The following is a 25,242-nucleotide window of genomic DNA, read 5'->3' as shown; positions in this document are numbered from 1 at the left end:
TACTTTGCATCTTTGTCACAAAAATACCAAAAATATTATCCTATCCTATCTATCAGATCTCACTCTTATAAGTGACCGTGAAGGGATTGACAACTAAGAGACCTATGGAAAGAATTAATGATGTTCTTATTGTTGCAAATAGGAATTATGCGCCCATAGATTTTATTGTTCTTGACATAGATTGCAATCCTTCATGTCCTATTATTCTTGGTAGACCTTTCCTTAGAAAGATTCGTGCAATTATTGATATCAAGGAAGGAAATATTAGATTCCAATTTCCGTTAAGGAAAGGCATGGAAAACTTTCCTAGAAAGAAAATTAAATTACCTTATGAATCTATTATGAGATCCACTTATGTATTGCCTACCAAATATGGCAACACCTAGATCTAGCCTTGCTTTTTATGCCTAGCTAGGGGCGTTAAACGATAGCGCTTGTTGGGAGGAAACCCAATTTTATTTTTATTCCTTGCTTTTTGCTCCTGTTTAGTAATAAATAATTTATCTAGCCTCTGTTTTGGTTGTGTTTTGTGTGTTTAATTAGTGTTTATGCCAAGTAGAACAGTTGGGAAGACTTGGGGAAAGTCTTGTTAATCTTGCTGCAAAAAATAGAAACTTTAGCGCTCACGAGAACTGTTGCCATTATTATTTCTAAAGTGTTGTTGTAACGCCCCGAGACCGATGTGCCAGGTGTCCTCCAGTTATTCATTGTTGTTGTCTTCTCATTGCTTGCGTGTCATGCATTGCATATCATGTCATCATGTGCATTTCATTTGCATACATGTTCGTCTCATGCATCCGAGCATTTTTCCCGTTGTCCGTTTTGCAATCCGGCGCTCCTATCTCCTCCGGTGGTCATTTCTTCCCTCTTTTCGTGTGTGGGCATTAAACTTTTCCGGATTGGACTGAGACTTGCCAAGCGGCCTTGGTTTACTACCGTAGACAGCCCGTCAAGTTTCATGCCATTTGGGCTTCGTTTGATACTCCAACGGTTAACCGAGGGACCGCAAAGGCCTCGTGTGTGTTGCAGCCCAACACCTCTCCATAGTGTCCCAAAACCCACCTAAACCTCCTCCATCATCTCGGTCGTTCGATCACGATCGCGTGGCCGAAAACCGCACCTCATTTGCACTCTCCTAGCTCCCTCTATCTATAAATATGTGCTCCCCTCCCAAAATTCGCGGATGAACCCTAGCCTTCTTCCACCTCCAGCCGCCGGACGTGTCCATCCCGGACCGGACCTGTCCGCACCGCCGTCCGCCGACGAATCCGGCTGCGCCACATCATCCCTCCACCCTCTCTCTCCTCCCGCACTGCGCCCGGCCCGCCGGGGCCCGTGGCCGCCCCCGCCCCCCGCGGCCCAAGTCGCCCGCGCCCCCGCGCCTGGAACGCCTGCCGCCGCCGCCGCCTGGATCCAGGGCCGCGCCGCCCGCCGGCTCCCCGCCGTCGCCAACGAGGTTCGCCGGCGCCTCGCGTCCTCGCCGCTGTGTCCGACGCCGCCGCGTTTGCTCGCCGCCGCCCTTTGAGCGCGCTGCCACCGGCCGGGTCGCCGCCCTCGCCGGTCCCGCGCGCCGCGCCTCCTGCCTCGCCGCCTTCGGCGACCGGAGCTCGCCGGAGTCGCCGCTCGCCTTGCCGGAGTTCTTTTCCCCACCGGATCTGGACGGGTGGGATGAGATCCACCCGTCCCACGAACCAAACGGTCCCTCCCGATCCGGATCTCGCCATCCCGCTTCGTCCGGTCCCGTTGACTTTCTCCGGAGGTATAATTTTCACTAAGTCCCCGAAATTCCCAGATTGATATGCCCATGTTCATTGTGCCGTAACTTTGCATCCGTAAGTCCGTTTTGCGCATGTAGCATATCAAAATGTTCGTCTCAGAGAGCACATCATTTCATCTCATTGCATCATTTTCATTTGAGCTCATCTTGATGCCTGATATGCTGTTGGAAGACAGCTATTTGAGTTATTTGTCAGATCTGCTTCACCAAGTAGCTATTTTTCATTTTTGCCATGATTATTGTGTGCATGATATGCCCATGAGCTCTACATATGTTTTGTTACATGCTTTGCCATCTTTCCAGAGGTGCCATCCATGTATTTTTGTGATATGTGTGGTGACTAGCACAAGCTTGCAAAGTGGTGCATTCGTTAATGCTGATTTCAGGGACATAGCATTTCCACTATGTCCTTGATCTGTGTATCTCAATATGCCATATGTTCATGTTGTTTCCTAGTGATCCGTGCCTCTTTTGAGGATGACCAGTAAAGATGATTTGTTAATCTTGTAGTGCTCTATCCATCCATGTCTTTGTTTGCAATTATGGAGCACCCTAGCTTGAGTCAATCGAGCTCTACTTTTGCTATTTTGTGAATCTGGGCAGATTGTCTACTTGTTAGCAATTTTGCCGAGGATGTTGTAGTTGATCCGTGCATGCTATGTTATTGTTCTTGCCATATCTAGCTTGATGGGTGTATGCTTAGATTGTCATGACTTGCTCTGTAGTGAGTGCATCGAGCTCGTAAACATGCCTACTTGATATCTGTTTTCAGCATGCTCCTGTTTTTAGTAAGTCTGAGATCTGATTATGTTTTTGCCATGTTCACATGCTTGCAATTGTATTTTCTGATCCCTTTTGGCTCAAGGTCACTAAGGGACTTTTGTTAAGCTCTTTGAGTATCTCCATGCCATGCTTTACTTTGCCATGTTCAGTACCTGTAGCATATAGTTTTCATGCTCGAAAGTGTGCTACCTGATCTGAAATTCCAGACAAGTGTTAATTTCACTAAGTCTGAGATCTGTTTACCAATTGATCTTTTGCCATGCTTGTTTGAACCTGTTAATGGATGAATTGGCCGTAGCTCAGTGTTCATATTTTGTTAAGCATCATGAATGGATCCCTGCCATGTATTTTGATGCCATGTTTGGGTGCTATAGCATGTTCATCTTGTTGCATTTAGATGGCTACTTGCTGTATATCGTAGACCGGTGCCATATTTGAATTGCTTGCCATTTCCAAACCATGACTCCGATTCCGGTGATCTTTATATCATTTTCAAGCGATTTCATCTCACCTTTCCAGTGGCACACTCGGATTTCCAAGTTGAGGCAAGGTTCAATCATTCCTTGTCAAATCATGCATATGCATCGCATACCGCATCTCGCATATCATACCATGTTCTTGTGTTGGTTGTTTACTATGTTGTGTGCTTCTTTCCGGTGTTTGCTTCTTCGGGTTTGTTCCGATAACGTCACGCTTGTGAGGACCCGTTCAACTACATCCATTTGTCTTCTTCATGGACTCGTTCTTCTTCCTTGCGGGATTTCAGGCAAGATGACCATACCCTCGAAATCACTTCTATCTTTGCTTGCTAGTTGATCGCTCTTTTGCTATGCCTATGCTGCGATACCTACCACTTGCTTATCATGCCTCCCATATTGTTGAACCAAGCCTCTAACACACCTTGTCCTAGCAAACCGTTGTTTGGCTATGTTACCGCTTTGCTCAGCCCCTCTTATAGCGTTGTTAGTTGCAGGTGAAGATTGAAGTTTGTTCCTTGTTGGAACATGAAGGTGTTGTTCCTTGTTGGAACATGTTTACTTGTTGGGATATCACAATATCTCTTATTTAATTAATGCATCTATATACTTGGTAAAGGGTGGAAGGCTCGGCCTTATGCCTGGTGTTTTGTTCCACTCTTGCCGCCCTAGTTTCCGTCATATCGGTGTTATGTTCCCGGATTTTGCGTTCCTTACGCGGTTGGGTATAATGGGAACCCCTTGACAGTTCGCCTTGAATAAAACTCCTCCAGCAAGGCCCAACATTGGTTTTACCATTCGCCACCTAGCCTTTTTATTTCCCTTGGGTAGGCCTGCCCAAGGGTCATCTTTATTAAACCCCCCGGGCCAGTGCTCCTCTGAGTGTTGGTTCAAACTGAGCGATGTCTGGAGCTACCATGGGCAACTCTGGGCTGGCCCACCTGACGTCTGGCTCATCCGGTGTGCCCTGAGAACGAGATATGTGCAGCTACTATCGGGATTTGTCGGCACATCTGGGTGGCTTTGCTGGTCTTGTTTTACCATTGTCGAAATGTCTTGTAACCGGGATTCCGAGTCTGATCGGGTCTTCCCGCTAGAAGGAATATCCTTCGTTGACTGTGAGAGCTTGTGATGGGCTAAGTTGGGACACCCCTGCAGGGATTTGAACTTTCGAAAGCCGTGCCCGCGGTTATGGGCAGATGGGAATTTGCTAATGTCCGGTTGTAGATAACTTGAACCTTAACTTAATTAAGATACATCAACCGCGTGTGTAACCGTGATGGTCTCTTTCCGGCGGAGTCCGGGAAGTGAACACGGTGTTGGAGTTATGTTTGACGTAGGTTGTTCCAGGATCACTTCTTGATCATACTTTTATCGACCGTGCTTTGCCATCTCTTCTCGCTCTCATTTGCGTATGTTGGCCACCAGATATGCTAGTCGCTTGCTGCAGCTCCACCTCATACCTTTACCTTACCCATAAGCTTAAATAGTCTTGATCGCGAGGGTGCGAGATTGCTGAGTCCCCGTGGCTCACAGATGCTTCCAAAACCAGCTTGCAGGTGCCGTTGAACCAAGCAGATGATGCAACCAAGCTCAAGGAGGAGCTCGTTGAAGATCTTGTCCTTTGTGTTGTTCCGTTCTAGTTGATCAGTAGTGGAGCCCAGTTGGGGTCGATCGGGGACCTTGTCGCATTTGGGGTTCTTCTTTTATTTTGGTTCCATAGTCGGACCTTGAGTGTATTTGGATGATGTAATGCTTTATTCATGTAATTGTGTGAAGTGGCGATTGTAAGCCAACTATGTATCTCTTTCCCTTATGTATTACATGGGTTGGTGTGAAGATTACCTCACTTGTGACATTGCTTTCAATGCGGTTATGCCTCTAAGTCGTGCTTCGACACGTGGGAGATATAGCCGCATCGAGGGCGTTACAACTATTTAGTTAATCATTTGTTCAGATGATTAATAGATAAATTCCTCATGTCCAGCAATTTATTTTAGAATTTTGGGGTTCCAGATTTTGTGTTAGCTACAGATTACTAGAGACTGTTCTGTTTTTGACATATTCTGTTTTTTCTTGTGTTGTTTACTTATTTTGATGAATCTATGGCAAGTAAAATAGTTTATGAACCATAGAGAAGTTGTAATACAGTAGGTTTAACACCAATATAAATAAAGAATGAGTTCATTACAGTACCTTGAAGTGGTGTTTTGTTTTCTTTCGCTAACGGAGCTCACGAGATTTTCTACTTTAAGTTTTGTGTTGTGAAGTTTTCAAGTTTTGGGCAAAGATTTGATGGATTATGGAACAAGGAGTGGCAAGATCCTAAGCTTGGGGATGCCCATGGCACCCCCAAGATAATCTAAGGACACCTAAAAGCCAAAGCTTGGGGATGCCCCGGAAGGCATCCCCTCTTTCGTCTACTTCCATCGGTAACTTTACTTGGAACAATATTTTTATTTACCACATGATATGTGTTTTGCTTGGAGCGTCTTGTATGATTTGAGTCTTTGCTTTTTAGTTTACCACAATCATCTTTGCTGTACACACCTTTTGAGAGACACACACATGATTCGGAAATTATTAGAATACTCTATGTGCTTCACTTATATCTTTTGAGTTATATAGTTTTGCTCTAGTACTTCACTTATATCTTTTAGAGCACGGTGGTGGATTTGTTTTATAGAAACTATTGATCTCTCATGCTTCACTTAGATTATTTTGAGAGTCTTAAATAGCATGGTAATTTTCTTAAATAATTCTAATATGCTAGGTATACAAGATTAGTCAAAACTTTCTTATGAGTGTGTTGAATACTAAGAGAAGTTTGATGCTTCATGATTGTTTTGAGATATAAAGATGGTGATATTAGAGTCATGCTAGTTGAGTAGTTGTGAATTTGAGAGATAGTTGTGTCAAAGTTTGTGATTCCCGTAGCATGCACGTATGGTGAACCGTTATGTGATGAAGTCGGAGCATAATTTATTTATTGATTGTCTTCCTTATGAGTGGCGGTCGGGGACGAGCGATGGTCTTTTCCTACCAATCTGTCCCCCTAGGAGCATGCGCGTAATACTTTGCTTTGATAACTTGTAGATTTTTGCAATAAGTATATGAGTTCTTTATGACTAATGTTGAGTCCATGGATTATATGCACTTTTATTCCTTCCACCATTGCTAGCCTCTCTAATACCACACACTTTTTGCCGGTATCATACACCCACCATATACCTTCCTCAAAACAGCCACCATACCTACCTATCATGGCATTTACATAGCCATTCCGAGATATATTGCCTTGCAACTTACCACCGTTCCGATTATTATGACACGCTCCATCATTGTCATATTGCTTTTCATGATCATGTAGTTGACATCGTATTTGTGGCAAAGCCACCGTTCATAATTCTTTCATACATGTCACTCTTGATTCATTGCATATCCTGGTACACCGCCGGAAGCATTCACATAGAGTCATATTCTGTTCTAAGTATTGAGTTGTAATTGTTGAGTTGTAAGTAAATAAGAGTGTGATGATCATCATTATTAGAGCATTGTCCCAAGTGAGGAAAGGATGATGGAGACTATAATCCCCCCACAAGTCGGGATGAGACTCCGGACTAAAAAAAGAGGCCATAAAAAAAGAGAAAAGGCCCAAATAAAAAAAATTAAAAAATGAGAGAAAACGAGAGAAGGGACAATGCTACTATCCTTTTACCACACTTGTGCTTCAAAGTAGCACCATGATCTTCATGATAGAGAGTCTCCTATGATATCACTTTCATATACTAGTGGGAATTTTTCATTATAGAACTTGGCTTGCATATTCCAATGATGGGCTTCCTCAAAATGCCCTAGGTCTTCGTGAGAAAGCGAGTTGGATGCGCACCCACTTAGTTTCTTTTGTTGAGCTTTCATATACTTATAGCTCTAGTGCATCCGTTGCATGGCAATCCCTACTCACTCACATTGATATCTCTTGATGGGCATCTCCATAGCCCGTTGATACGCCTAGTTGATGTGAGACTATCTTCTCCCTTTTTGTCTTCTCCACAACCACCATTCTATTCCACATATATTGCTATGTCCATGGCTCACGCTCATGTATTGTGTGAAGATTGAAAAAGTTTGAGAATGTTAAAAGTATGAAACAATTGCTTGGCTTGCCTCAGGGTTGTGCATGATTTAAATACTTTGTGTAGTGAAGATAGAGCATAGCCAGACTATATGATTTTGTAGGGATAACTTTCTTTGGCCATGTTATTTTGAGAAGACATAATTGCTTTGTTAGTATGCTTGAAGTATTATTATTTTTTATGTCAATATTAAATTTTTGTCTTTAATCTTTCAGATCTGAATATTCATACCACAATTAAGAAGAATTACATTGAAATTATGCCTAGTAGCATTCCGCATGAAAAATTTTGTTTTTATCATTTACCTACTCGAGGATGAGCAGGAATTAAGCTTGGGGATGCTTGATACGTCTCCAACGTATCTATAATTTTTCATGGCTCCGTGCTATATTATCTTCTGTTTTGGACATTATTGGGCTTTATTATTCACTTTTATATTATTTTTGGGACTAACCTAATAACCGGAGTCCCAGCCCATAATTGATGTTTTTTGCCTATTTCAGAGTTTCGCAGAAAAAGAATATCAAACGGAGTACAAACGGAATGAAACCTTCGGGAATGTGACTTTTGGAACGAACAAGATCTAGGAGACTTGGAACCTACATCAAACAACCAACAGGGAAGCCACGAGGTAGGGGGCGCGCCTACCCCCCAAGCGCGCCCTCCACCCTCGTGGGCCCCCTATTGCTCCACCGACGTACTCCTTCCTCCTATATATACCTACGTACCCCCAAACGATCAGATACGGAGCCAAAACCCTAATTCCACCGTCGTAAATTTCTGTATCCACGAGATCCCATCTTGGGTCCTGTTTCGGAGCTCCGCTGGAGGGGGCATCGATCACGGAGGGCTTCTACATCAACACCATAGCCTCTCCGATGAAGTGTGAGTAGTTTACCTCAGACCTTCGGGTCCATAGTTATTATCTAGATGGCTTCTTCTCTCTTTTTGGATCTCAATACAATGTTCTCCCCCTCTCTCGTGGAGATCTATTCGATGTAATCTTCTTTTGCAGTGTGTTTGTTGAGACCGATGAATTGTGGGTTTATGATCAAGTTTATCTATGAACAATATTTGAATATTCTCTGAATTATTCTATGTATGATTGGTTATCTTTGCAAGTCTCTTCAAATTATCAGTTTGGTTTGGCCTACTAGATTGATCTTTCTTGCAATGGGAGAAGTGCTTAGCTTTGGGTTCAATCTTGCGGTGTCCTTTCCCAGTGACAGTAGGGGCAGCAAGGCACGTATTGTATTGTTGCCATCGATGATAACAAGATGGTTTTTTTATCATATTGCATGAATTTATCCCTCTACATCAGCTCGTCTTGCTTAAGGAGTTACTCTGTTCTTATGAACTTAATACTCTAGATGCATGCTGGATAGCGGTCGATGTGTGGAATAATAGTAGTTGATGCAGGCAGGAGTCGGTCTACTTGTCTCGGACGTGATGCCTATATACATGATCATACCTAGATGTTCTCATAACTATGCTCAATTTTGTCAATTGCTCAACATTAATTTGTTCACCCATCGTAAAATACTTATGCTCTTGAGAGAAGCCACTAGTGAAACCTATGGCCCCCGGGTCTATTTTCCATCATATTAATCTTCCAACACTTAGCTATTTTCATTACCTTTTATTTTACTTTGCATCTTTATCATAAAAATACCAAAAATATTATCTTATCATATCTATCAGATCTCACTCTCATAAGTGACCGTGTAGGGATTGACAACCCCTTATCGCGTTGGTTGCGAGGATTTATTTGTTTTGTGTAGGTGCGAGGGACTCGCGCGTAGCCTCCTACCAGATTGATACCTTGGTTCTCAAAAACTGAAGGAAATACTTATGCTACTTTGTTGCATCACCCTTTCCTCTTCAAGGGAAAACCAACGCAGTGCTAAAGAGGTAGCAATATGGAGCATCAATACTACCCCTAACAGGTCTATGGGTTATACGCCTTTCTTCATGGTTTATGGAGCAGAGGCAGTCCTTCCCAGTGACATCCGTCATGACTCGCCCCGAGTAGCGGCTTACGTTCAAGCTGATAACGAACAAGCCCATGAGGATGCACTTGACCTATTGGATGAAGAGCGCGACTTAGCAGGAGCCCGCTCAGCGATTTACCAACAGGACCTGCGCCGTTATCATAGCCGTCGGGTTAAGTCAAGAACCTTTCAAGAAGGTGACTTGGTGCTCCGGCTCATCCAGGATCAGTCTGATGCGCACAAGCTATGCCCACCTTGGGAAGGACCCTTTGTGGTCAGCAAGAACTTGAATAACGGGTCATACTACCTTATCAATGTTCGAGAGCACAAAGACTCACGTAAGGCGGAGGAGGAGACCCGCCGGCCGTGGAATATTGCACATCTTCGGCCGTACTATACTTGAGCCATCGGCTCTCATAACGTACATACTTCGACGTTGTATATATTATGATAAGTAATGAAACAAGACCTCTGTCTGTTTTTCCTTAATGATCACATGTCTTTGTTATCTTAAGTATAAGACGACCAATTGGAGGCTGATCGTATTCGAATATAGCCATTAAAATCTCATGGTCACTAGGGGGCTTCCTGTTCAAACATAGGTCGTATTCGAACCAAAGAGAACATAGCTGTCGTTACCCTCTTGATTGGGGCAAAGCCAAACTCACTAGGGGGCTTCTTGATCATATCCGAATCATAGCTTAACCCCTTTTTGGTCCGACTTGGATCGTATTCGAATCAGGGTCATTAAAAACCATTCAAGGTCATTTGGGGGCTTCCTGTTCAAACATAGGTCGTATTCGAACCAAAGAGAACATAGCTGTCGGTACCTTCTTGATCGGCGCAATGCCAAAGGCACTGGGGGCTACATGATCGTATTCGAATCCTAGCTTAACCCCTTTGGTCCGGTTTACTGATCATATTCGAATCAGAAGCCTCCAAATTTTTTGATGCTTGATTTACATTGTTTAAGAGATACTCTTTTGTTTTACTAGTTTTTGTTGTCTAGAATCTAACTATAAGTATGGTTTCAATTTAAACCGGCATGGTTCTTTGACAATGAGTTGCCAAGGTATAACATTCATCATGCATATGGAAGTATTGACTTCTAAAAAGATAGGGTTGTCACCCTTATTGTCCGGGTGACATAAGCCAGCAGTCCAGATTCAAAGGACACATGTATGATATTGTCGTTTAAAATTCATAAACAGACTTATCTGTGTTTTTCCTTTAATCAGAGGCCTTCCAGCCTTATTCATTTTTACATCTATCCTTGATTATTATATTATGATAATTTCATAGTTGTGTATTGGGTGTTTTGACCCGTCCACGAACACGTCACCGTGTACCCTCGACGCCGGGGGTGATGCACCGCAGCTCACGTCGAAGGAGACCTGCCGGAAGCGCGGTACGCAAGACAATCTGGCGGGCGCTTTTGAGGACCCGAAACCCCACACGCCCGGGAGGGACCCCGTCAGGGCGCGTAGCGGCTATGGGCTGCCCTAGGTCGACCTGATCGCCCCTAGGGCCTCGAGGTTCGCCGGCCTACAATGAAGAAGAACGAGGAAGAAGAAGAAGAACAAGGGAGAAGGAAAAGTAAAGGTAAAAGATGTAGATAGATTTGTTCGATTGTGTGTTGTTTCAATCGGCCATCACCCCCAACATATATAAGAGGCGGCTGGACTTCCCGTACAAGAAAAGGACTAAAAATTCCGTCCAAAACATCAAAAACCCTAACCTAACTCGGACAGGAATCTTTGGCAATTTCCGGATCAATCTCGGTCTCACCGATTAGTTTTTTTTGGTCACACCGAGTGAACGTTGCAAACTTTCTGTAACTTTCTGTAATTTTTCGGATCAACTCGGTCTCACCGAGTCAATCAACTCGGTTGGTCCGAAATGACTCTGCAGCTTCTGTTTCTGACCTTGTTTTGCCTCCACAGGTTGCATACGAACTCGGATTAAGACGATTTTTATATCAAAATCAATCGTTTCGACGAGACGCACAACTTTCATGTTGAAACAGATTCCACCAGAGGCCATCTTGATTGAGTTTTATGCCTTTCTTTACTCTGGTGTCAACATGAGCATCTCGGTCTCACCGAGTCAATCAACTCGGTTGGTCCGAAATGACTCTGCAGCTTCTGTTTCTGACCTTGTTTTGCCTCCACAGGTTGCATACGAACTCGGATTAAGACGATTTTTATATCAAAATCAATCGTTTCGACGAGACGCACAACTTTCATGTTGAAACAGATTCCACCAGAGGCCATCTTGATTGAGTTTTATGCCTTTCTTTACTCTGGTGTCAACATGAGCATCTCTGAACTTGTCATAACTTTTGAGTCCGAGCTCCGTTTTAGACTATCTTGATATCCATCTTGATCTTCTCGAAGAGAGACATTCCAAGGTGACTTCCAATCATAAGTTTGAATTGTTCTTGATATAACCTATGCTAATTTTATGACTGTGCCAATTTTGAGCGTCAACACATGCCCCCCTGTTTTTCGGCAAAGCTTGCACGCCGAAAAATAATATGCATAGTGTTCGTTCTAAGGACGATGCCAACACTCCATCGGCCATTTATTTTTCTCAGGGCGATAATTATTTATCGGCCATGTTTGTGCTAAGGGCGATAATCGTATATCGGCCGTTGCCTACTTAGGCTTCCTGCCACACACTCGGGTGGTACTTCTTCAAATATTTTCCATTGAGGGCTCGAGGTAACAATGCCCCCTGTATTGATTCCACCAAATATGAATTTCCGGGAACAACTCTTGTAATCCTAAAAGGACCTTCCCAACTTGGAGACCACTTCCCGAATTTTCTATCTCTTGAACCAATCGGTAGAATCACTTTCCAGACGAGATCGCCAACTTGAAAATTCTTCAACTTGACTTTCTTATTGTAAGCCCTTGCCACCCTCAACTTATCTCTCTCTATGGCATTCAAAGAAGCCAAACGTTTATCAGCAACCTCATCAATGTTGTCCATCATCAAGTTATAGAAGTCTATTGCCGATAAATCATTTTGTTTGGCTATTCTCAAAGCATTCAAATTTACTTCCACTGGTAAAACAGCCTCCTGACCATATACTAGCTCATATGGAGTCACTTTCGTAGCACCATGCCTTGAGATTCTATGTGCCCATAATGCCTCAGACAACAAGTCATGCCATCTCCTTGGATTATCCTCAACCTTCTTCTTGATGAGCTTGATTAAAATTTTATTGCTAGACTCAGCTTGTCCATTGGCTTGGGCATAATATGGAGATGAATTGAGCAATTTTATGTTATAAGATTCGGAAAATTCTCTAACTTGGTGTGACATGAAAGAGGAGCCTTGATCTGTAGTCAATGTTTGAGGAATGCCGAATCTATGAATAATGTGCTCGGTTATGAATTTTATCACCTCCGTATGTGTCATGTTCTTGAGAGGTACTGCTTCAGACCATTTAGTGAAATAATCGGTTGCCACCAATACGAACCAATGCCCCTTTGAGGAAGACGGATGAATTTGTCCAATAAAGTCTAAACCCCATCCTCTAAAAGGCCACGGCTTGATAATGGGATGTAACATAGCAGCAGGAGCCAACTGAATATCACCAAATTTTTGACAAGCTTCGCACCCTTTATAATATCTGAAGCAATCATTAATCATGGTCGGCCAATAAAACCCAGCACGTCGTAATAACCATTTCATCTTGGGAGCCGACTGGTGAGTACCACAAATGCCTTCATGTACCTCTCGCATAACAACTCTTTCTTGGTCCTCATCCAAGAACTTTAAGATAACATCATCAACTGTTCGGCGATAAAGATCATCATCCCTCATAGTATATTTAAAAGCCATACGCCGAACAACCCTGTCCACCCTTTCACTCGGATTACGTAAGTAAGCAACAATGGGCTTCCTCCAGTCGGAATTGTCACCTGCACTAGATTTTTTGTTAATGACCGAATCAGTGGGTTCTGGTTCGGCCTCTTCTAGACTGGTAAGACAAGACATCGGACTTTGAGAAATATGAAACATGCCATGATCAACATGGTATCCAGATGCTTGCTGTGCCAACTCATTTGCTTTCCAGTTGTCATGTCTAGATATATGTGCAATGCTAAAACAATCCAAAGTAGAGATTATATCTAGACATTTATCAAGATAAACATTAAGTGATTCGTCCAAACATTGAAAGACTTTGGATATTTGCTGCACCACTAGTAACGAATCACCATAAGCCTCAATATATGTAACACCTATATCAAGTAACATCTCTAGGCCGAATAACAATGCTTCATATTCGGCTTGATTGTTTGTGCAAAAATATTCCAAGCGGCATGAGGCTTCAAAAACAGCACCATGAGGAGATATGTAAACAATACCAACACCTTGGCCATTGCTACAAACTGAACCATCAAAATATAATCTCCACGGTACTAATGAGACAAGGTTTATATCAATGTCATACTTGTCATCAATCCGATGTTCAACAATAAATTTAGCAATGATTTGGCCTTTCATGGATTTTAGAGATTCATAAGCCAAATCATATTCAATCAAAGCATAAGCCCACTTGCCAATTCTACCACTAAGAATTGGCCTATGCAACATGTATTTAATGACATCGGTTTGACAAGCTACTATACAAGCACTCCGCACTAAATAATGTCTCAATTTTGTGCAAGCATAATATAAGCATCGACATAGTTTCTCAATAAATGTATACCTTGTCTCGCTCTCCAATCAAACTAAGGACGATGTTAGAATACTACACCGGCCATGCATTGACATACTCTTAGGACGATAGATAAATATCGGCCATTACCATGTAAACTTCATTCAAAGCACATATAGCCGAAATAAACAAATGAAATGACAAATCAAGTATTTCGGCCCTTTGGATCAGCAACAAACTTGTAGCTAATCAAATGTATAGTGACTTGGTAATACCCTCTCATGACGTAAGAAATTATATTGCATCCATGGATTAAAATAAGCCCATCGAGGGTTACCAATCATACCCGATGACGAATTCCATGGCATAGGCGTTAACGGTATAGTTGAAGAATATGGATAATGTGTAGACCAAAGATGTTGAAACCTTTGGCTTGGTCCTTCATAGTTTTTACTCTTTTCCTTCTTCACTTTTGCCGCACTTCTTGTAATGGAGGCTTGCACATAATTCTTATTTTGAGCACTTCCTTTGGGAACCCATGCCATGTTCCTTTCTTCAAGTTCTTGTGCACTAAGTTTGTATAATTCCCTCTTTTTCCAATACGATAAGCCGAGTGGGCATCTCGGCTGTGATTCTGTTTTGACCAATGGCAATTCCTTCTTGACCTTGTGCACTCTCAACTTTTTTTCTTCAGATTTGGCACTTTGACTCTCAATAATTGGTTGCTTCGTCTCATTGCCTTTTGTAGCCAATGTCAACACTTTAATTGGCTCTTTATTATTTGAGATCAAATCTGCAGTAGCACACTTACGACCATCTCTTTTCACGCGGTAGACTTGCTTGACCACCTCTTTCTTCATCCTTGAGCTCTGGACCGATTCCTTATGATTGAAACGGTCTTTAAGATGTGATTGTTCAGATATTGATCTTCTCGGAGCTGCATAATATTGGTGAGATGATCTAAAATAAGATGGAGAATGTGCCCTTGTATCATACCTGTCCCATGATGGATATGGATCTATATGAGCATAGGGAGGCATCCACGGCATTGGCATTGGCGGCCCAAAATAAGGATATAAATATGTTGCATTAAAATTCTCACTTTGCCAATACCGATCCTCATATTTGCGCCTTGGGGGTGATCTTGGTTTCTTTGCCTGATTGGGCCGATAAGCATTCTTTTCTTCACTCTTCTTTTGATATTTCGCCAATAGTTCAGCGAAGGTGATTTTTGATCTTTTACACCTGCACTTATTTCGGCCTTTGTTTTCTTTTGGTTTGCTTTCATCGATCGTTGGATTTGCTTGCTACCCCCCAGTCCTTGGCGTCTCCATTGTAGCTTCGATGGAATTCTCACCCTCAAGATTATGTTCATTATGCTCTTCAATAATTTCTTTACTTGAAAGCTTGATCCCATCACCTGCAGTTTTTACCTTCTCTTTAAATGGATCGGCTTGAAGCAGCCGATGCAAAAACTTTTTGCCATCGGGACCAATCGGAATAGACTGGTCATCTCTTGGTGTTTCAACAAACTTCAATCGTCCTTTTTCAATGGCCGATTTAACTATTTGACGAAACATGTTGCAATCCTCAAAATTATGCTTGGACGAATCATGGAACTTACAATACATTCGTCCTTGGGTTGATGGCTTAACATGGTGATCAAGAATTTTAATGTAATTATTTTTCAGCAACAAATCAAATATTTGATCACACATGCTTGAATTGAAGGTATACTTCTTGTTTTCTAGCCGATCTTGCTGTGAGAACGGCTTTGGAATTAAGCAAACGAATGGTTCAGATTTTGCATCACACCATTCGGCTATGCATTGTGTTTTGCACTCTATCTCCGATGTCTTTGGGTAAGATATTATACTAGCATCGATTTTCTCAACAGAATTTAATCTCGGCTTTAAATTTCTAAAACAAAAATAGTTAGAACACACATGTCTCCATTGAGACCAAGTGCAAGCCAAGTATGAAATAAGCAAAGCTACCCAAATAGATATGGACTTTAGATAAAGCAACGGGGAAAGCTTTGGCTGTAATAATAAGTCACTACCGGTCTTTATAAATGGCGTAATGGGTTGACCGATATGCTCAATAACAACTTTATTGCTAGCAAGTAAATTACCCTTCTTCATTGGTCTTTCAAAATTACTTATGAGGATTTTTCTAACAGATTCATCAACAATAAAGTCCTGACCAAATGTGAAAATAGGTAAATTACTTGCTAAACATACCTCTTCAAATATGTTGGGAGAGCACGATGGTGGTGTGACTTGAACAATATCTTGCTCCGCCTTTGGATGGCTCCCCAACGCCTCTTCATCATCTTTTTCTTGATTCCGTGCATCATTACATTGAAAAATTTTGTCGGCCAAACTTTGTTCGGCTACTTGTTCTTGTCCTTGAAGTTCATCAATTTCTCTGGCACGAAACTCATAGGGCAGGAAGTAGGTTCCATTAACTTTGGAAAAATCAAGTATGGTCGCTTTGCTAGGCTTGCCATGCCCTTTCTCAATAATGCTTGCCTCTTTGCATTTGATGGATTCGAAATATATACTTCTAGATTCGGCTCTTTTAATCGGAGCACTTTCATGTTCTGAATCATCTTTCTTTACATTGCTTCTACCAATTGGCAATGCTTCTTTCACTTGAGCCAATTCTGTTTCTTTTTGTTTCTGGCGGCGAGCGGCAAAATTGGCTTTAATCTTTCTCTCAATTTCAGCCCACTTCGGATACGATTGCCCCCCAATGCTTTTAGATTCTTTCGGCAATGGCACATGGGTGTTGCCGAAACTTTGCAATTGTGTAGGGGCTGTATAATATGATGTAGTACTAGGTGAAGGCATATGCATTGTTGTGAAACCATATTTTTGCTCGCCAATCTTATAAATTGGCAAAGATTCATCTTCTTGCAAAACTCTAGCTTTTATTGCGACATAATCAGGAAATAGCCCCTTTTCATGTTGTTCAAGGCAAAGAGCACTAATCCTCTTATTTTGGGCTAAACTCTTGAATGTAGCCACTACTACCTCATCTTCTACAATATTGGGCACAACCTCTCCTGTAAAATTTACATTTATTCGGCTATGACCAGGAAGGTGTGAAGCCGAATTATGAACATCTACAGTTGTGTATGGTGCTGAAAAATTACTGAGATGGGGTGTAGCATATGACGGTTGAGAGTAATTGGCCGAATAGCTAGTAGTAGCATGGCCGATTCTCCCATCCATCAGCAGGTTGTATTCACATATTGCAAATTAGTTGCCGATGAATGAAAAGGTGAAACACTTTCTTGTATGCTATTGGAAATTTTAACATGAGGTGTTTCAAATTGATTAACCAAACCCATCATGTTGTTCATCGGCATATGGAATTGTGGGGTTGCCGATGCATGAGAGTTTGGATACATATGTTGTACGTTGCTAAAATCATAAGAATTTGAAGCATGAAGATTGCTTTGCATCGGCCCTTGCGCATAATTAGATGCATGATTGATAAAACTAGGGCTAGCCGATACATTATGCTCATTAGGTGATTCAGCAACAACATATGGATTATTTGCATCTACAAAGGGGAATTGAGTATTCATATTACCTTTGTAGATTGCAGCAACTTGATGACGATCTCTTCGTAGCAAGAACGGGCTGGAGACCATTCAAAGCTTCGTCCCCAGCGGAGTCGCCAAAAAGTGTGTTCGCACACGAACACGTCACCGTGTACCCTCGACGCCGGGGGTGATGCACCGCAGCTCACGTCGAAGGAGACCTGCCGGAAGCGCGGTACGCAAGACAATCCGGCGGGCGCTTTTGAGGACCCGAAACCCCACATGCCCGGGAGGGACCCCGTCAGGGCGCGTAGCGGCTATGGGCTGCCCTAGGTCGACCTGATCGCCCCTAGGGCCTCGAGGTTCGCCGCCCTACAGTGAAGAAGAACGAACGAAGAACGAGGAAGAAGAAGAACAAGGGAGAAGGAAAAGTAAAGGTAAAAGATGTAGATAGATTTGTTCGATTGTGTGTTGTTTCAATCGGCCATCACCCCCAACATATATAAGAGGCGGCTGGACTTCCCGTACAAGAAAAGGACTAAAAATTCCGTCCAAAACATCAAAAACCCTAACCTAACTCGGACAGGAATCTTTGGCAATTTCCGGATCAATCTCGGTCTCACCGATTAGTTTTTTTCGGTCTCACCGAGTGAACGTTGCAAACTTTCTGTAACTTTCTGTAATTTTTCGGATCAACTCGGTCTCACCGAGTCAATCAACTCGGTTTGTCCGAAATGACTCTGCAGCTTCTGTTTCTGACCTTGTTTTGCCTCCACAGGTTGCATATGAACTCGGATTAACACGATTTTTATATCAAAATCAATCGTTTCGACGAGACGCACAACTTTCATGTTGAAACAGATTCCACCAGAGGCCATCTTGATTGAGTTTTATGCCTTTCTTTACTCTGGTGTCAACATGAGCATCTCTGAACTTGTCATAACTTTTGAGTCCGAGCTCCGTTTTAGACTATCTTGATATCCATCTTGATCTTCTCGAAGAGAGACATTCCAAGGGGACTTCCAATCATAAGTTTGAATTGTTCTTGATATAACCTATGCTAATTTTATGACTGCCAATTTGGAGCGTCAACAAGGTAGAACATGCAGTTTTAAGCTATCCTATTACAAGGCATTGGGAGCCCAAAAGGTTAAAACTGTTTTTTCTCCTAAGAAGATGTTAAGCCAAGGCCAGTTCATTAAATCTTAGCCGGATTATTTGGATGGTCACGACTCCTCCCTCGCCGGTTCATCTTCCTCCATTGTTTGGAAACTAGGATGGGACAAATCGAAGCCATGAAGAGCAACGAACTCAGCTTCATCGTCAATTAGACTAGACGGGTTAATTTCTGGGGCAAAGGTGTTTTGGCGAGCCAGCGGGATTAGATTTGTCACTTTATACGAAGGAGTCACCATCTTTTTATTCTCAACATTAAAACTCGGCTGATACTTATCTATATTGGTCTCATCGCCAAGGATAGTAGCATGAGGACGATTTCCCCTCACACAAGCAGAAAAATCATCTTGATCAAACGGGGTCCCGTCTTCCTTAAGGCTGGGATACCCCTTGGCTACATCTGCCGGGTCTAGCTCCGGCACCCAGGCTTTGGAGCGGCTTAGAGTAGTTAGGGCTCCCGCTCTTGCACAAGACCGCTTGACCTCTTGGAATCTGGCAGGTAAGATAGATAACTTCTTCAAGACATCACTCAAGAGGTTTGGTCCTTGGTTGGCTGGGGAGATAATGGCAAGCGCCGGTTGAGCTCCAGTGTACAGTTGCTCCACCAGGGTGTAAACCGCCTTGAGCTTTATCAAGCTATTTTGGCTCAGATTGCTGCTCCGTGGACCTATGAGTAGTTTAAAAGGTTAAGCAGACGGCTTATATATGTGGCAAAAATAGAGTTGAAGTACATAATGCAATGACTCACTGAAGATTGCAGAGACCATCTGAGACACACGGTTCTTTAAACCGGTGAGTTCCGCGGTAACCTCCTTGAGAGATGCCTCGGCTGTCTCAGCATGCTGTATCAGCAAGGTTTTTTCATCGGCCCAGGATTTTTTTCTCTACATCAAAACTGCTCTTCAGTTTCTCTACTTCAGATAGGCTCAACTGGAGTTTGGAGTCAGTATTCTTTATCTCAGTCTCTTGAGCCGCCAACCGGGTTTTGGCATCCGTCAGTTCAGAATCCAATTTAGTTATGGCGGTCTACAGACATGCACAAGTATGTCAAAATTTATTCCAATAAAGGTCATAATGATTAAAGTCCCAAGTGCTTTGCAACGCAACACCACTTGACACTTAGGGGCTAATGTCTGCCAAAGCAATTTTTAAATGTATAAATGACTCTTCTATGATTAAAGTCCCAAGTGTTTTACAAGTAACAACGCTTGGCACTTGGGGGCTAATGCACGATATTCAGAAAGTTTATTCCCCTTAAGCCGGATAATAATATTAGTTTGGACTGATTCAAGACAGCTATGAAGTTAAGTACCGACTCATTCATGATGAATTAAGCCGGCCCTTGGGGACTATAGGTGAAATTATGTTAATCAGATAACTCCGGTTAAACATTCTAAACCGGACTTGGAAAAATCTAGGTCAAAACGTCAACATATATCACAAGCCTACAGATCATTCAAGTTTATCATAATCAGGAGACTTGGAGGGCTGGTAGAGCATATAAGTTAAGGAAAGCTGGAGATCATACCTCATATTTCAATTGCAGCTGTTTCACCATCTCAATTTCAGAGTCACAGCTAGAATGCACGTGACTAAGATAGCCAGATAGCACATCACTAGTGCTCAGGTGAGCATAGTGAGAGATGTCGAAGCGAACTTTCTACTTTTCCAAACCCTCTTGCTTGGCCGAGTGTCTGGCCAGTACCGTCGGATTTCCCGTTTCAACAAATCTACTACCAGTGATGAAAACATCACTTTTATAAGTCGTCGGCAGGTTAGTTGAGCTTGACGGTTCAACAGTGGATGGGTTGAGAATAGTTTCATCAACAGACGGCTCAGGAGGATCTATTTGAACATGGACAGCAGGGTCTTCTGGTGCTTCAGGTTGTCCTGGGGTAGGAGTTGGCAGTGCCGGTTCAGCGGTTTCCAGGTTTTCAGTCGGTTTGATCACCTTGGCTTTCTTGGGTTTTGCTTGACCACTAAGAGGAATTTGATGAGTCAGTATAATTATATGGACATAAAGGTGCAGAAGAAGGATAATTATCCTTACCCAGGGGCAGTCTTGAAAGCCGTAAATTGAGTTTGACAGGAATAACCAAAAGATCGAGAGACCTCCTACAAAAGTGAAATCACAGTTTAAAATAGCAAGGAAATAGATTCATTGATAAAAGCAAAAGTCAAAAGAAACCTCATTCTGGCGTTTCCAAGGAGTTTTTGGTTAGCCGGAGGGCAGTTCATTGTCATCACTGGTCCGGGTGTGACGGTGGTTCTCGTGTTGCTATTTTTTCAAAAGAAAATGAGGATCCAAATAAGCTAAAGGGTGTGAAAACCTTACTTTCCGGGTTACCAGTTGAGGTTTCTGTCTTGGCAAAGGTTCTGAGTTGGAGGAAATAGTTACCTCTTCCTCTACTGCATAGCTAGACCCCGTGTCATCCTGACAATGATCAGTGTCAATAAGGTTGTTAAAAAGTAGGCCAAGAGACTCAAGGGCTACCTCCGACTCAGTAACATCAGCCAACTTGAACATATCAGAAGCAGTTTGTTTCTTCTTAGATTTTCGGGTTGTCTTCTTCGCGGCCATGGCGGCGGCTCTAGCCTTCTTAGCAGCTTTATGATCATATTTGGCCTTCCAAAAGTCAGATTTTGCCTGTAGGCAAATAACAGGTTGAAACATCATGCAAGCGCTTAACTATTAAAGAAAAAAAGGAATCAAGGGGATTTACCTCTGGTGCCGGGTTAAGTTTGCAGAATGGGTTTAATCCTACTTTACTGCAGTATTCCTATTTGTTGTTTAGAAGGGTAGTTGACATTTCGACGATGGCTTCTTCAGTCAGACGTAGAGATCTATAATGCAATGGATCGTCTGCTCCTCCGGTGTAATTATACATTAAGTCATACCGGTGGCTCAGAGGGATGATCCACCATGTGATCCAACAGAGGATCAAGTCAACACTAGTTAAGCTGTTTCCCAGCAAGGCTTGCACCCTTTTGGTGGTTGGGATGAGCTTCTTATGTTCAGCGGCAGTAAGCTTGTCAGGGAGTGAAAACTTAGCATCAAGGCGCTCCGCGCGATAACCCGGCATTGGTTTTTCGTCAGCTGGCGACGTGTATTTGCAAAACCATGTTTGGTTCCAATCCTTGGGATGGCTTGGTAAGACTACCAAGGGAAAGACAGCACCCTGTCTACGCTGAATCGAAATTCCAGCATGTCCCAAGCTGGGGCCATTGGTGTATTCATTCTGGCGGTTCAAATAGAAATACAGTCTGAAGAGTTCAAAAGTAGGTTCTTCTTGAAGATAAACCTCACAGAGAACCTAGAAATTATAGATATTTGATATGGAATTGGGTCCAAGATCTTGGGGATGGAGCTTGAAAAAGTGCAGAACATCTCTGAATAATTTTAAGCCGGGCGGTGAAAACCCCCGGTTCATATGATCAGTAAAGACGATGACTTCACCATCCTTAGGTTGAGGTTTTTCTTCGGCCGGGTCAGGGGCGCGATAAGACATAGTGCTCTTCTCCGGTAAAAACCCAATGTTAACAAAGTCCTTCAGAGTGGCGTCAGTAACGGTGGAAGGGACCCAGGTGCAAATTGTCGCCGTCTTTGGCGGCAAGGTGAGAGGACAAGCTAAAAAGGAAGTCATTTGTCGATTTAAGTTAAATGGTGGAATCACAGGTTAATCTCTGCAATACAGATGCGTAATGGCAACTTATGTAAGGGCTAATGATACATGAAGAAAAAATGAGCCGGCAGGATAAGCTGCCATGACTAAAGGTATTCAAAGGTAGCCAGCGACAAAAAATTGGCTAAGTACTGAGATGAACATGTTTCACAGGCTGTTGCTATTATTTTGGATCAAGGCTGTTCAAAAAAGGAAAATAAATGTAGACCTAAAAAACAGTGCACAGCAGTTCATCAGTCCTAAGGAGGCTTTTATGTAAGAAAAGGGGACCTACTAGCATCTCAAATGGATGCGAAACACCTACCGCATTAGTTCTATACTTATTTTAGATCAAAAGAGGATGCGGTGGAGAAACTACGAAGAATCTGTGATGAACGGCGAAGAACATAGAAGAACTTGCAAACCCTAATGCGGATGTAAGGTGCGGAAGGGTAAGAACTTACGGATGCAGTTTTACTACGGAGGGTTGCCGCCGTTCTTGGGACAAGCTTAGGTTGATGCAGCGGCCAAGGTCGAGGACGACGGTGAGCGCTGCAGTAGTGGCGGAGCTCGAGCGACAGAGGGATGGCGAGAGAAGGAAGAAGAATAATGAGGAAGACCAGTCGTGCCTATTTATAAGGAGATGGGTGAACAGGCAGGAGCGAAAAACGAGGAAGGCTAAAATGATGATTATCCAGCTAATTAGACGCCTCAATTTCCGGAAAGCATTTAAGATAAGGATCCGTTAAGATGACATCGTGGCGGGTTCCCAAATTTTCTGAAGGTGACGTCATGGCGGTTTATAAAGCTTTTACAAGCAGTGGAAGATGGATTTCTTCTAAGTGTTGAAGATTGACATGAACAAAGTTCAAATCAACTCGGTGCCTAATGTTGGGGATATGACTACCAGATATGACTCGCCCAGGAGGGGCCGGGTCTACCACAATGGCGGGTTACTTAAGTGAAGCCCAAAGAGTGTACAAGGTGACGGTTTATGATAAGGCTTATAATAGGCCCAAGCCCAGAGGCGGCTTAAGTCCCATAAGTATAAACCGCCATGTATGAATAAGTCTTGTAAAGTAAGGCATGTAAGAGATGTCACCGAGCCGGACACATTGTATGAGCCGGCCGCAGGACACTCTGTAGGCCGCAGGGCGTCAATCCGTGTATATAGGGGACGACCCGGCGGTGGCTTAGGGTAAGAAACAACAGATCGAGAGCCAAGCTAGCGGATTCGCTCCTTGCTCAATGAAACCTAGCAATACCTCATCAACTAGACTAGGCTTTACCTTCACCGCAAGGGGCCAAACCAGTATAAACCTCTCGTGTCCTTTGTCCCGACTAACCCCTTTAAGCTTCCTAGTTGCGATGGCTCCACGAGTAAGTCCTTTCACTAGGACATCTGCCATGACAATTCCATGACAGGTTGTCTCCCAACAAGCGCTTTTCTTTAAATCCTTTTTAGCTAGGCATTGAGATTTCAAATGATGCTCATATGAAAGATAATAATTTAAACACAAAGGGAGCATCATAAAACTTGTAAGAAAACAAATTATCAAGGCAAGAAAAACCTAGTATATGCAAGGAACAAGAAAGAGACGATAGCAATTTCAACATGAAGAGAGGTAATTTAGTAACATGAAAATTTCTACAACCTTATTTTCTTCTCTCATAATAATTACATGTCGGATCATAAGAAAATTCAACAATATAGCTATCACATAGCATATTCTCAACATGATCCACATGCCTGCAAAGTTGACACTCTTCCAAAATAGTGGGATTATCATAAAATAAAGTCACGACCTCTCTGAACCCACTTTTATCGAAAACTTCATAAAATTTGAACATACTCCAAATATGTGGGATCTAAAGTTGACACTCTTCCAAACCCAATTTTAATATTATTTCATTATTATCAATCTCATATTCATCATGGGGAATAATTTCATTTCCAAGATCATAAGAAGAATCACCCCAATCATGATCATTGCAACAAGTAGTGGACATAGCAAAACTAGCATCCCCAAGCTTAGGGTTTTGCATATTATTAGCACAATTGACATTAATACAATTTATAGTGACATCATTGCAATCATTCTTTTTATGCAAAGATCTATCGTGAATCACTTCATAAAGTACTTCATCACAATTTTCAGATTCACGAATTTCAAGCAAAACTTCATAAAGATAGTCTAGTGCACAAAACTCACTAGCAATTGGTTCATGATAATTGGATCTCTTAAAAAGATTGGCAAGCGGATGAGGATCCATAAATCTTAGGTTCTATGTTTTGCAATAAATACACAATTATTCCAAACAGACGAGCAAATAAGCAAATAAGTCATCAAGGCAAATGAAAAGACGAACGGAAGAGGGGCAAAGAAAAGGCGAATCTTTTTGAAAATTGTTTTAGAAGTGGGGAGAGGAAAACGAGAAGCGAATGGCAAATAATATAATGCGAGGGATGAGAGTTTATGATGGGTACTTGGTATATCTTGACTTGCATAGATCTCCTCGGCAACGGTGCCAGAAATCCTTCTTGCTACCTCTTAAGCTTGCGTTGGTTTTTCCCTTGAAGAGGAAAGGGTGATGGAACAAAGTAGCGTAAGTATTTCCCTCAGTTTTGAGAACCAATGTACCAATCCAGTAGGAGACAACATGTAACCCACCAAATACCTGCACAAACAAACACCAACTTGCACCCCACGGTTATTTGCAAATTGAGATCTGATATAGATTGACAACCCCTTTGTCACGTGGGGTGCAAGTTGCTGTTTGTTTGTGCAGGTATTTGGTGGCTTGCGTGTTGTCTCCAACTGGATTGATACCTTGGTTCTCAAAACTGAGGGAAATACTTACTCTACGCAAGCTCAAGAGGTAGCACATGTTGCCACTAGAAAAGGGGTGCAATTAGCCAACACATCCCACGCTAGAACCCAAAGGCTAAATGTCCAAAGACACACAATCGGAACTGGCCAGCTTCAACATTTTTCCTTCTGTATGCAGTATGAAA

The 25,242-nt window shown here is 42.6% G+C and overlaps 1 long non-coding RNA gene across 3 annotated transcripts; it reads right to left on the bottom strand.

Annotated features, from left to right (window-relative positions):
• Window positions 1-18,786: 18,786 nt before the first annotated feature.
• Window positions 18,787-24,664, bottom strand: LOC125525899. 3 transcript variants are annotated; one of them, XR_007291468.1, is made up of 7 exons: window positions 21,288-24,664; window positions 21,059-21,211; window positions 20,753-20,998; window positions 20,615-20,679; window positions 20,093-20,543; window positions 19,313-19,590; window positions 18,787-19,231 (listed from the first exon to the last, which is right to left on the bottom strand). It is a non-coding gene; the product is annotated as an uncharacterized LOC125525899 (long non-coding RNA). The 3 variants fall into 3 exon arrangements; XR_007291467.1 differs by having other exon boundaries at window positions 20,753-20,842; window positions 20,963-20,998; window positions 21,059-24,663; XR_007291466.1 differs by having other exon boundaries at window positions 21,059-24,664.
• Window positions 24,665-25,242: the final 578 nt, after the last annotated feature.

This window comes from Triticum urartu, chromosome 7 (genome assembly GCF_003073215.2).
Source record: "Triticum urartu cultivar G1812 chromosome 7, Tu2.1, whole genome shotgun sequence".
Lineage (NCBI taxonomy): Eukaryota > Viridiplantae > Streptophyta > Magnoliopsida > Poales > Poaceae > Triticum > Triticum urartu.
The sequence above is the reverse complement of the archived record's forward strand: the minus strand, read 5'-3'. Positions and strand labels throughout refer to the sequence as shown.